Raw genomic sequence first — 12250 nt, forward strand, 5'->3', positions numbered from 1 at the left:
CTAGCAACAATGTCTCTGTGCAGATAGTCAAAAGAGGAGCCTGGTGGACTACACTCTCCATATGGTCACAAAGAGATACGACATAACTGAGCACGAATGCACGTTACTATTTATTGTAGTACATTTTGTGTATTTATTATAATACATTTTGTGTATTTATTGTATTCTTTTCTAGAATACATTTTTCTCTCTATTAGTTTGAACTTCCCTTTTCCTCTGAAAATAGAAGACTACTCAACAGATAAATCAGGGAACATCAGGGTGACATTATGTTGCTGGAGATGTCTTATCTGCCTATTGCCATTAGAAACATGACTCAGAATGTTCCCTCTTCCCATCTTTCAAGGCTTCATTAAGCAAGACTGTATCACCTAATTTCTGTGGTGGAAGACTTCATAGTGACTGTTAAGTATGACCCATTTTGCATCTGTAAACACTGCATTATGCTTCCTTTGACAAAGGATTTTGTCACCTGCAAATCATTGCAGGTTGTCAAAATGTATTCATTATATGGGTGGTACAATAAAGCTCAGAATAGTTAATGATGTATTTATAGTCATATGTGTTTTTAATGAAAAAGTGTATAATAAATTTGTCTCTGATTTCAAGTTGATTAAGCTCCTTATTATCCTTTGCTTCTATTCTATCTCTTTAATATTGCTTAAGTAAATATGGTACAAGAAAAACTATTCTAGCTTGTAAGCTGACTGTGCTTTGTTTCAGGGTGGTACATGAATTTCTCTCAGGCTGGGTATTGATTGCTCTTTTGCTATTTAATTTTTTTTTTTAAGAAAACAGTTTGTCAGGGGTATTTTTTAAATGTAGTTTATTGAAAAGAGAATGCCTCTTGGGTTAGTATATTGGGGAGGTGATTGTTCAAGTAAGAACATTCCTTTTTTGACAAAATTTAAAAAATAAATAGTTTTTGGAATGCTTGCAAGTGTTTGTATTTCTGAGAACAGGGCATGGGAGAGAAATGAGCCAGTAACCTCTCATGAGGCTGGACCTCAACAGACACATGGCCAATAAATAAGAGGTCCCCTGTGGAGCGTGGGCATGAGGCTTAGGACCTGCTCTTTAATCTGGAAGTTTTTTCTGTTCCATCTAGTGAAGGAAATGTATCCAGTCCATAAAGTTTTTCTAATCTTATAATGCACAGTGACTATACAGTAGTACTGCTTGGGGGAATAAAGGTGAATTTAAAGGGAATAAAGGAAATAAAGCTGTGGCCAGAACCGGGTAATCCAGGTAGAAATAAGACAGTTTTGCATGAAATAAAATGGTGAGTAGTGACTAAAGCCCAAATAAGAATGAAGGAATTCAGAAAAAAAAAAAATGATAGAAAGCAAAAACCTGTATTTATGAGTCTCCTCTTTTTTTTTTTTTTTTGGACAGCCCTAGAGGACAGGGAGGCCTGGCGTGCTGCAATTCATGGGGTCTCAAAGAGTCAGACACGACTGAGTGACTGAACTGAACTGAGGAATACTATAGAGATCATGGGATTTATCTGGATAGGATAAAATCTTAAACTTTTGATATTAAAAAAGTTAAATTCACAAGTCTCCATTCCTTTGGTGTACCCTGAGTACAACTAAACCACTCCTGCTTTTGTTGACTTCCATATGCTTCTTCCTTATTTATTTTAAGGTATAAAATAAATCAATCTGCAATTAAAACTATGATAATTTGAAAGAAACATTTGGTGGATAAATTGTAACAGTGTCTTTTCTGGAACAAGATGTTGGATTATTTTTCTTTCAAGAAAATAAGGAAAACGGTTACTCTAAAATGCTTAAAGCTTTAATTGTGTCAATTTCCACATTTTTAAAGATAACTTTAATATTATTGTTTGTTTTATAGTCCCCTCTGAAGAGTTAAGTACTGAGAAATTATGCATTTATCACCACTATGGTATGTTTGCTTTTTTGTGTATTTTTAGATATTCGCCATTAACATAGTTTTTAACTCCTTGCTATATCCTTGATTTGTAGTTTTCAATGTAGTTTTCACTCATACCACATCCCCTGATCTCAATATCAACATGTATGATTTTCATTTAAAAACATCTTTTTATATAAAACAGTTGACCTAGATTTGTATTTTTTTCATTTACCTGCTATCCCTTTTTATAAAATTGTCTTCCTTATATATAGAGAAGTATATCTAAATTAGTCAATAATGATTACACTCTTTATAACCTTTGTAGGTATGCAGAGGTACACCCACTCTGCTCACTATTTTACCATTATTTGAGGTGCCAAAAATGTGCAACAGTTGGTCACAAATCTTCCATTTAAGAAGCCTCAAAATAGAAATTAAATTTGTTTCATTTTTAGAAAAAATGAACTTTCAAATTAGGTTTCATTCCATCAGATTATTGTGAAAAAAATAATTTTTGAAAGTGGAACTTAGCTATACTCATGCAATTAAAGTGGAAATAAGTAATTTAGATATGATTTTTCTTTCAAGGTTTATAGCAATAAAAACATACCTCATGAAACAAGATAAATCTCAAATAAAGAACCTTATCTTGTATTTAAAGAAAATATAAAGAGTAGAAATAACAAAACCCAAAGTTAATAAAAGGAAAGAAATTATAAAGAAAAGAGCAGAAATTAGTGAAACAGAGACTGAAAAAGTACAATAGGAAAGGTCAATGAGACTATGTTCTTTGAAAAGATAAACAAAATCAATAACCCTTCTGCCAGACTTATCAAGACAAAAGAGAGATGGCTCCAAAAATAAAATAAAAATGAAAAAAGAGGCATTACCAGAAACACATACAAATAAGAAGGATCATAAGAGACTATATGAAGTATTATATGACAATAAAATGGATAACCTAGAGGAAATGGACAAATTCCTAGAAATGTACACTCTCCCAAGACTGAACTGAAAAGAAGTAGAATATGAACAGATCACTTGTCAGTAATGAAATTGATTCAGTATTTTTTTAAAAGTCCAAGACCAAATGGCTGCAAAGGTGAATTCCACCAAACAATTAAAAAGAGAGAACAGCTATCCTTTTCAAACTATTCCAATAAATTTCAGAGAAAGGAGCAATTTCAAGCTCATTATTTCAGATCAGCCTCATCCTGATATAAAAACAAGACAAAAATACCACAAAATGTTTACAGGCCATTATCACTGATGAAGGCAACTGCAAAAATTCTTAAGAAAACACAGGAAAATCGATTTCACCAATACATTAAAAGGCTTATACACCATTATCAATTGGGATATATCTCAGAGATGCAAGGATGATTCAATAAATGGAAATCAATCAGTGTGATATACCACATTAATAAATTGAAATAAAAATAAAATCATCTCAATAGATGCAAAACAAATCTTTGGTGGAAGTTCAACATTTGTTTTTCATAAGTCTCTCATTAAATGGCCACAGAGGGAGGCATCTCCAAATAGTAAAGTCCACATGTGAGAAACTCACTGCTGACATTATATTCAATGGTGAAAAGCAGAAAGAATTTCCTCTAAGATCACAAATGAGACTAGGATGCTCACTGTCACCACTTCAGTCCACATAGTTTTGGAAGTCCTAGCCATAGAAATCAGACAAGAAAATGACATAAAGGTATCCACATTGTAAAGGAAGAGCTAAAACTTGTACTCTTTGCACACATGATTGTAGAAAAAATAGAATCCTACAAAAACCACCAAAAACCATTAGTACTCATTCATAAATTCAGTAAATGTGCAGGAAACAAAACTAAACAAACAACAATTTGTTGCATCTCTCTAAAGTAAGCCAGAAGGAAAAACACCAATACAGTATACTAACGCATATATATGGAATTTAGAAAGATGGTAACGATAACCCTGTATACGAGACAGCAAAAGAGACACTGATGTATAGAACAGGCTTATGGACTCTGTGGGAGAGGGAGAGGGTGGGAAGATTTGGGAGAATGGCATTGAAACATGTGAAATGTCATGTATGAAACGAGATGCCAGTCCAGGTTCAATGCACGATGCTGGATGCTTGGGGCTGGTGCACTGGGACGACCCAGAGGGATGGTATGGGGAGGGAGGAGGGAGGAGGGTAATAAAGAATAAAAAAAATAAAAAATAAAAAAAAATAAATAGAGCCAAACCTAGCCAAAAAAAAAAAAAAGATAGTTTGAGAGAACAATCAAATGTACAATTGCATTAAAAAGAATAAAATACCCAGGAATAAACATAACTGAGGAGGTGAAAGACCCATGCTCAGAAAATGATGACACTGATGAAAGAAATTTAAGATTGCACTAAGATATGGAAAGATATACCTTGCTCATGGTTTGACAAAATTAGTATTATAAAAGTGACCATACTACCCAAGGAAATTTCTTGCAATCCTTACAATAGCATTTTTCATAGAACTTAAAAAATAATTCTAAAACTTGTATGGAAACACACAAAAAAACAAATAGCTTCAGTTCAGTTGCTCAGTCGTGTCCGACTCTTTGTGACCCCGTGAATTGCAGCATGCCAGGCCTCCCTGTCCATCACCAGCTCCCGGAGTTCACCCAAACTCATGTCCACTGAGTCGGTGATGCCATCCAGCCATCTCATCCTCTGTCGTCCCCTTCTCCTCCTGCCCCCAATCCCTCCCAGCATCAGAGTCTTTTCCAATGAGTCAACTCTTCCCATCAGGTGGCCAAAGTACTGGAGTTGCAGCTTTAGCATCATTCCTTCCAAAGAAATACCAGGGCTGATCTCCTTTAGAATGGACTGGTTGGATCTCCTTGCAGTCCAAGGGACTCTCAAGAGTCTTCTCCAACACCACAGTTCAAAAGCATCAATTCTTTGGTGCTCAGCTTTCTTCACAGTCCAACTCTCACATCCGTACATAGCCACTGGAAAAACCATTGCCTTGACTAGACGGACTTTTGTTGGCAAAGTAATGTCTCTGCTTTCCAATATGTTATACAGGTTGGTCATAACTTTCCTTCCAAGGAGTAAGCGTCTTTTAATTTCATGGCTGCAATCACCATCTGCAGTGATCTTGGAGCCCCCCCGCCCCCAAATAAAGTCTGACACTGTTTCCACTGTTTCCCTATCTATTTCCCATGAAGTTATGGGACCAGATGCCATGATCTTAGTTTTCTGAATGTTGAGCTTTAAGCCAACTTTTTCACTCTCCTCTTTCACTTTCATGAAGATAGCTTAAATAGTCTTAACAAAGAAGAGCTGATCTTGAGATATCATACTTTCTGATTTCAAACAATACTACAAAGCTATAGGGATCAAAACAGCATAGTACTGGCACAAAACATATGTCGATCAACTGGACAGAATAGAGAGTCCAAAAATGAACCCACACTTGTATATCAATGAATCTATCACATGGGAACCAAGAATACAAAGTGTGGAAAAGATAGCCTCTTCAATAAAGGGTTTTGGGAAAACTGGACAGCTACATGCAAAAGAAACTGGACCACTATCACACCACATACAAAAATAAACTCAAAATGGATTTAAAAATTAAAGATACATAAAATTTGGAAGATAAAATCTGGAACATAAAATTTCTTGAAGACTACATAAACCAAATGCTCTTTGACATTAGAATTAGCGGTATTTCTTTGGCTATGTCTTCTTGGCCAAGAGAAATAAAAGCATAAATAAATGGAATTATTCAAACTGAAAAACTGTTTCACAGTAAAGGAAACTGTCACCAGTATGAAAAGGCAGGGCTTCCTTGGTGGCTCTGTGGTAAAGACCTGCTGCCAATGCAGGAGACACAGGTTCGACCCCTCGTCTGGGATGACACCACATGCCACAGAACAACTAAGCCCATGTGCCACAGGTACTGTACCTGTGCTCTAAAGTCTGGGAGCTGCAACTACTGACCCAAGTGCTGCAACTGTTGAAGCTCTCATGCCACAGAGACCCATGATCCTCAATAAGAGATGCCACTGCAATGAAAAGTAGCCCCCACACTCTGCAACTAGAGAAAAGCTTGAACAACAGCAAGGACCTGGCACAGCCACAAATAGATGTCAGGAGCTGTATTAGGCATTACTGACAAAATGGAGGCACAGCCCCCAGCCCCCTCTCCTCATTCCGCAGGCATGGACCTGGGATTAAGGAGTTAGGCCTTGTAATTCTGACTTGTCTTTTCCTCTCCTCGGCTGAGTTGACTCAAAAAGAATATTAAGGTGCTTATTATTCTTGAGAGGAGCATGAGAAGGCAGAAAGCCTTCTGCAGCTGTGCTCAGAAAATAATTCATAAAGTTAAACATTGACATTTGTTCAAGGACTTTTACAAAAGAGTGTTCCAGGATGAGCACATAGGCCATAGCTTGAGGCCATGGGAGGGATTGATATCTGAAGCCTATTTGTGAGAAGAATGTTTATGGCAAAGGAGTTTACTGAATTTAGGGCTTAGAAATAATTAAAACAGTTAGAAGTTAAAGATTTAAGGAATGTTGTAAAGTTAGCATATTTTACTATAGCTAATAGAAGTTAGGAATTTTTAGAGACACTATAGCTAGAAGCCTTTTTAAGAGATAGTGAGCTTAGGATGTTAGGGGCAAACAGGATTTAGGAAGATAAATAGTAAACTGAGGAATGTAGCATGAGCTACAGTGTAATCACAAGTTACCTACAGGACACATTAGAGGAGGTAGATAATAGATGATAAGGCTGATTCTGAGAGAATCACTATAGCAGGAACTCCATTTGAAGAGCAACAATGATTTATGGAGATAATAAATCTGGGAGAGGGGGAACTGAAAATGTCAAACCTCTGGCCTAATGTTTTTGTAAAGTATAAAAAAGAATCTTAAACTTGAAATAAACAGGCAGTCCAAGAAAAATGAGAGGCTGTCTCATTTCTATCGCTGACACCATTCATCTTTTCAGGTTGAATCCCTGGCTGCTGGAGCTGGACTCCGGCAAATAAATAAATAAATAAAATTATTTTAAAAAATGAAAAGGCAGCACACTGAATGGAAGAAGATTTGCAAATGACATAGCTGATAAATAGTTGATTTACAGAATATAGAAATAACCGATAGAAGTTAATATCAAGAAAATAAACAACCCAATTTAAAAATGGGCAAAGAAACTGGATAGACATTTTTCCAAAGAAGACAAATAGATGGTCAACACACACATGGAAAGATGCACAGCTTACTGATCTCAGGGAAAGGCTAATCAAACCCCAGTGAGATATCACTTCAACTCTCTGAATGTCCATTATCAAAAAGAAAATGGAGTATTAATAAGAATGTGAAGAGAAGGGAATGTTTGTGCACTGCTGGTGGCAATACAATGGAAAACATTATGAAGATTCCTCAAAAAATTAAATTTAGAATACATACGTATTTCTGAAATGGCTTGAAGCTCTTGATGTTTAAATTAATTTTATTTATTTTATAAATAAAAATATTTATAAATATTTTATATTTATAAAAATATAAATTCTTATATTTTTGAGAAAGCTAAAAGTTTTTTCAATATTTAATCTGTGTAAAATATATTCTAATCAATCAAAATGGTATTTTCATGGCTTCTCATCAAAGATAACTCTGACTCAATTTCTTCATTAGTTTTAGCAAAGACTTAATCATCATTTTAAGAACTGTATTTTTACTCCATAGGTTCAGTTTTCAAGTGAGTAATAGAGAACCATTGAAAATTCATGAACTAGGGAGGGCCAGAGCTATGATTTCAGACCTTATTCTAGCAGCAGTGTCCATGACTAAATAAGAGGAAGTAGCTAGGAAAATGCTAGAATAATAGTGGCCACGGTAGTTCAACATTATAGTTCAGTTTAAACATGAAATCCAGAAATAATGTGATGGCTGAGGGACATGGATGAAGGACATTGTGATTGTAGATGCTGTGGCTTAGCATAAGAGAAATGTTGAATATATTCTGGAGGGTTTCAGGCAAAAAAGAACTTGCTTTTCAGAAAGAGCCATTGAGTTTTTTCTGTGTACTCTGCACTGTTCTGAGATTCATTAGCAAAATAGTAAACATGGTAGAATAAATGTTTGTCCTTAGAGAATTTACAATTTACAGAGGAACACAGGAATTAAAGGAAGAAGTCTGTTGAATGTTATAAGGGAGACCCTACTGGAATTTGTGATAATATAAATAATGACAGCTGACACTTAATGACTATTCACCATATGCTGGGTACAGTGCCAACCATTCCACTTAGGTATTTTTCATCTATTAACATAACAGCCCAATGAAAGAGGTGTTCTCTTTACCATCCCTATTTTAAACATTTGAAAGGAGAGATTAAGTAAATTGTTCCAAGTGTTGTAGTTAGTAAGAATAGAAGAAGGAAGACAAGATTCCCAACACTCTCTCTAATTCCATAGGCCCCTGCTCCTTTCTCGGAGAAGGCAATGGCACCTCACTCCAGTACTCTTGCCTGGAAAATCCCATGGACGGAGGAGTCTGGTGGGCTGCAGTCCATGGGGTCCCTACAAGTCGAACACAACTGAACGACTTCACTTTCACTTTTCACTTTCATTCACTGGAGGAGGAAATGGCAACCCACTCCAGAATTCTTGCCTGGAGAATCCCAGGGATGGGGGAGCCTGGTGGGCTGCCATCTATGGGGTCGCACAGAGTCAGACACGACTGAAGCGACTTAGCAGCAACAGCAGCTGCTCTTTTCTATGGTGAGAAAAGATTGGTAACTTTAGTTATTGAAATGTTACAGAAAATGACCAAGCAGGAGAATCAGGTAGAAATTTTGGGTATATATTAAGAAAATAAACACTAGAAAGTATATACAACATTACCAATAATTTCAGAAATATCAATAATTTCAGAAATGAGAGAGAACAGCAGAAATGAGTTACTTCAACATTTGAAGCATTTTAGAAAAAGAAATAAAGAACTCTGGAATTAGGACCCTTGCAGAAAACGTGTCCACTTAGTAAATGGGCGTAAAGAGGGAATGAAGTAATATAGTAACTTTCCCTTCAGAGGTGAAGATAATAAGGAGGTTGAGAATATACTTTGATTCACCTAAGGGATGCACAATCCCTAGAGTAAAGTGAAAAATGAGTAAAAGAGTGAGTCCATAAAGAACTAAAAAGAGATCATGAACAGGGATCAATAATCTTATTCCCTGTTTTCATCTAATCTACTCCCTGGGGAAAAGACTCAGCAAGCATCTAGCCTGTTTTTTTAACCAAATGCATTACATCATTACAGTCACATTAAATCTTTGGTGTCCAATCAAATAGCAAGTGTGAAAAACAAGAGCCTTAATTTTTCTATACTGCATGAAAGAACTGAAAACGATTATCATAGATCACAGTGGTTCACAGAGATTTCAAGGGCATATGTCGATGCCATCTCATCAGAGAATCAAAGAAATCAAGTCTTAGGAACTGGAAGTTGCATCTCCAGTATCAACTGGGTAAAGACAACTGATAAGGGAGTCAATCTTGAGGTTTTCTGAACTAAGGAGTGTGCATTTCTGAATCCAGTTTATAGTAATGTATTCCCCTTTTTGAGTGGAAAGTCCAGGGACCTGATATATTCCCCCTGTTTCTCATTTTGTCCAGTTCTGTGAATAAAGTGAAACTAGTGGAAGCATCTGTTGGAGAGGGATCAGAAAATATTCAGAAACATGAGGGGACACAAATGACATATAAGTCAGGAAGTTTCCTATAAGTAGGTGTAACTCTCTCCTACCTGTATGGCTTTTGCTCTGTGACAAAAGGAATAATGTATTTCTCATAGATTCCGGTTCCTTCATCTTGGTTTAGAACAGTGCTCTTGGTTCCTACCACATCAGGTCTAACCTGCATTAGAAGAAAACACCAGGCTGTTGTTAGGGTCACTGCCTCAGTTATCCTGGTGAGGGAAGAGTCCAAATGAATGAGGAAATGTTGAGATGACAGTAGAACAATGGTATCCTAATCCATCCCTCTTCCCCTTGAATTTTCCAGGAGGTATGCTTGCATATGACAAGACTGGGCTTCCCTCTGTTTGTGACGTACTTTGCTATATTTAGCCTATAACAGCTCTAATAATGGCATCTCTGGTGGCTCAGTTGGTAAAGAATCCACATGCAATGAGGGAGAACAGGAACAATCCCTGGGTTGGGAAGATCCCCAGGAGGAGGGCATGGCAACCCACTCCAGTATTCTTGCCTGGGAGATTCCATTGAAAGAGGAGCCTGGCAGGCTGCAGTCCATGAGATCCTAAAAGAATTGGATAAAATTTAGTGACTAAAAAAGAAAAACAACAGTGCTCTTTTGTAGGATGCAATACTGTGGAGGGGCCAAGTTGTTCTCTCATGGAACCCTTTCTCTTGTGTCCACAGATTCCCTTAGAGAAGAATGGCTCCTGGAAATTATTCTTTTGTGACTGAATTTATTCTGTTGGGATTAACAGACCAACCAAATCTCCAACTCCCTCTATTCTTCCTGTTTCTAGGAATGTATATGATCACTGTGTTGGGAAATTTGATAATCCTAATTGCACTGAATTCACACCTACACACCCCCATGTACTTTTTCCTCTTTAACTTGTCCTTCAAATATCTCTGTTATTCTTCTGTATTTACACCCAAAATGCTGATTAACTTCACATCAAAGAAGAATTTTATTTCTTACATGGGGTGCATGGCTCAGCTCTACTTCTTCTGTCTTTTTGTCATTTCTGAATGCTATGTGCTGACATCAATATCCTATGGTTGCTATGTGGCCATCTGTAACCCACTTTTGTATAATGTTATTATGCCCCCTAAAGTGTGTTCCAGCCTTATGCTTGGTTCCTACTTGATGGCATTTTCTGGTGCCATGGCTCACACTGGATGCATGCCAAGGCTAACCTTCTGTGATGCAAACACCACCAACCATTATTTCTGTGATGTCCACCCTTTGCTCCAGCTCTCCTGCACAAGTACCTATGTCAATGAGCTTGTAGTTTTCATTGTGGTGGACATCAACATCATTGTGCCCAGTTTCACTATCTTTGTCTCTTATGGCCTCATCCTCACCAACATCCTCCACATCAAGTCCACAGAGGGCAGATCAAAAGCCCTCAGCACCCAGTTCCCACATCATTACAATTTCTCTGTTCTTTGGATCATGTGCATTTATGTATCTCAAACCATCTTCTGCTGGGTCTATGGACAAGAAAAAAATTCTCTTCTGTCTTTTATATGAATGTGGTTGCCATGATGAACCCCTTGATCTATAGCTTGAGAAATAAAGTTGTGAAAACTGCTCTAAGAAAAACTCTAAGTAGGAGATAATTTTGAATAGACTAGAGTATTTCTCTGTGCAGCTGGTCAAAGGCAAGAGGTTTTGTGTTTAATCATAGTAATTTTATTGAAAATATTTCTAATTCTTTTTCACCATGTGGCAGAATATCTGAGTCATCTCTCAATTTATTTCCAGTTTTTCAGAATAGGTCTCTTTTTTCTTGCCCACTAGCACAATTTCCTTTCCTTACTTTCTCCCTTTTATTAATATTATTCAAAAAATTATTAAATCTGTTTTTTCTTTCAGTTTGAATGTTTTTCCCTGTAGAAATAACAGACAGGTCTACTGATGATCAAATCAGGGAGCTTGAGATTTACATTGTGTCTTCATGGATATCTTATCCACAACCTGCCATTGGAAGCATGAATCAATGTTTTCTCTTCTCTTCCTTCTTGTCTTCCTTGAGCAAGAATATATTTCATTTAATCCCTGAGATATAGGTTACATAATGACTGTTACATAAATACTTAACAAAATTGTTAAGTAAAAACAATTTTGTTTTTGTTGACAGTACACATTTTGCTTTTTTCACAAAGAATTTTCTTACTTTTATACAGCCAGTCCTTCACATAACAGATTGTTAACATATCCTACCTGGATGGGAAAGTATAGCTCAGAGTAATTATTGCTTTATTACAGTTGTATATCTTTTAATGAAAACATCTAGACTAAATTCAATTTTATGATTTAAAATCTATTAATCTCAGTATACTTTGCTTATACTTTATCTTATTTTTTTTGTTTCAGTAAACATGGCGCAGAAGAAAATATTCTAATTTGAAATTTGACTGTGTTTTGTCCCTGGATGGGTACTTTTTAGTTGTTTTTGTTTATGAAAATAGTTTATTTTGTTCTTGTTGTTGGGAAATGGGAGGCCTTACGAATCTGAATATTGGGGATATGACTGGCTTAAGTAAGAATGTTATTTCTTCCAAAAAATAAGAAAAATAAATGGAACACTTGCAAGTGTTTTTAATGCAAGGAACAGGGCTATG

The 12250-nt window shown here is 36.3% G+C and overlaps 1 pseudogene; it reads left to right on the top strand.

Moving 5' to 3' along the window:
- Positions 1-10325: 10325 nt before the first annotated feature.
- On the top strand, positions 10326-11245 carry LOC113886497 (annotated as a pseudogene).
- Positions 11246-12250: the final 1005 nt, after the last annotated feature.

This window comes from Bos indicus x Bos taurus, chromosome 29 (assembly GCF_003369695.1).
Source record: "Bos indicus x Bos taurus breed Angus x Brahman F1 hybrid chromosome 29, Bos_hybrid_MaternalHap_v2.0, whole genome shotgun sequence".
Taxonomy (NCBI): domain Eukaryota; kingdom Metazoa; phylum Chordata; class Mammalia; order Artiodactyla; family Bovidae; genus Bos; species Bos indicus x Bos taurus.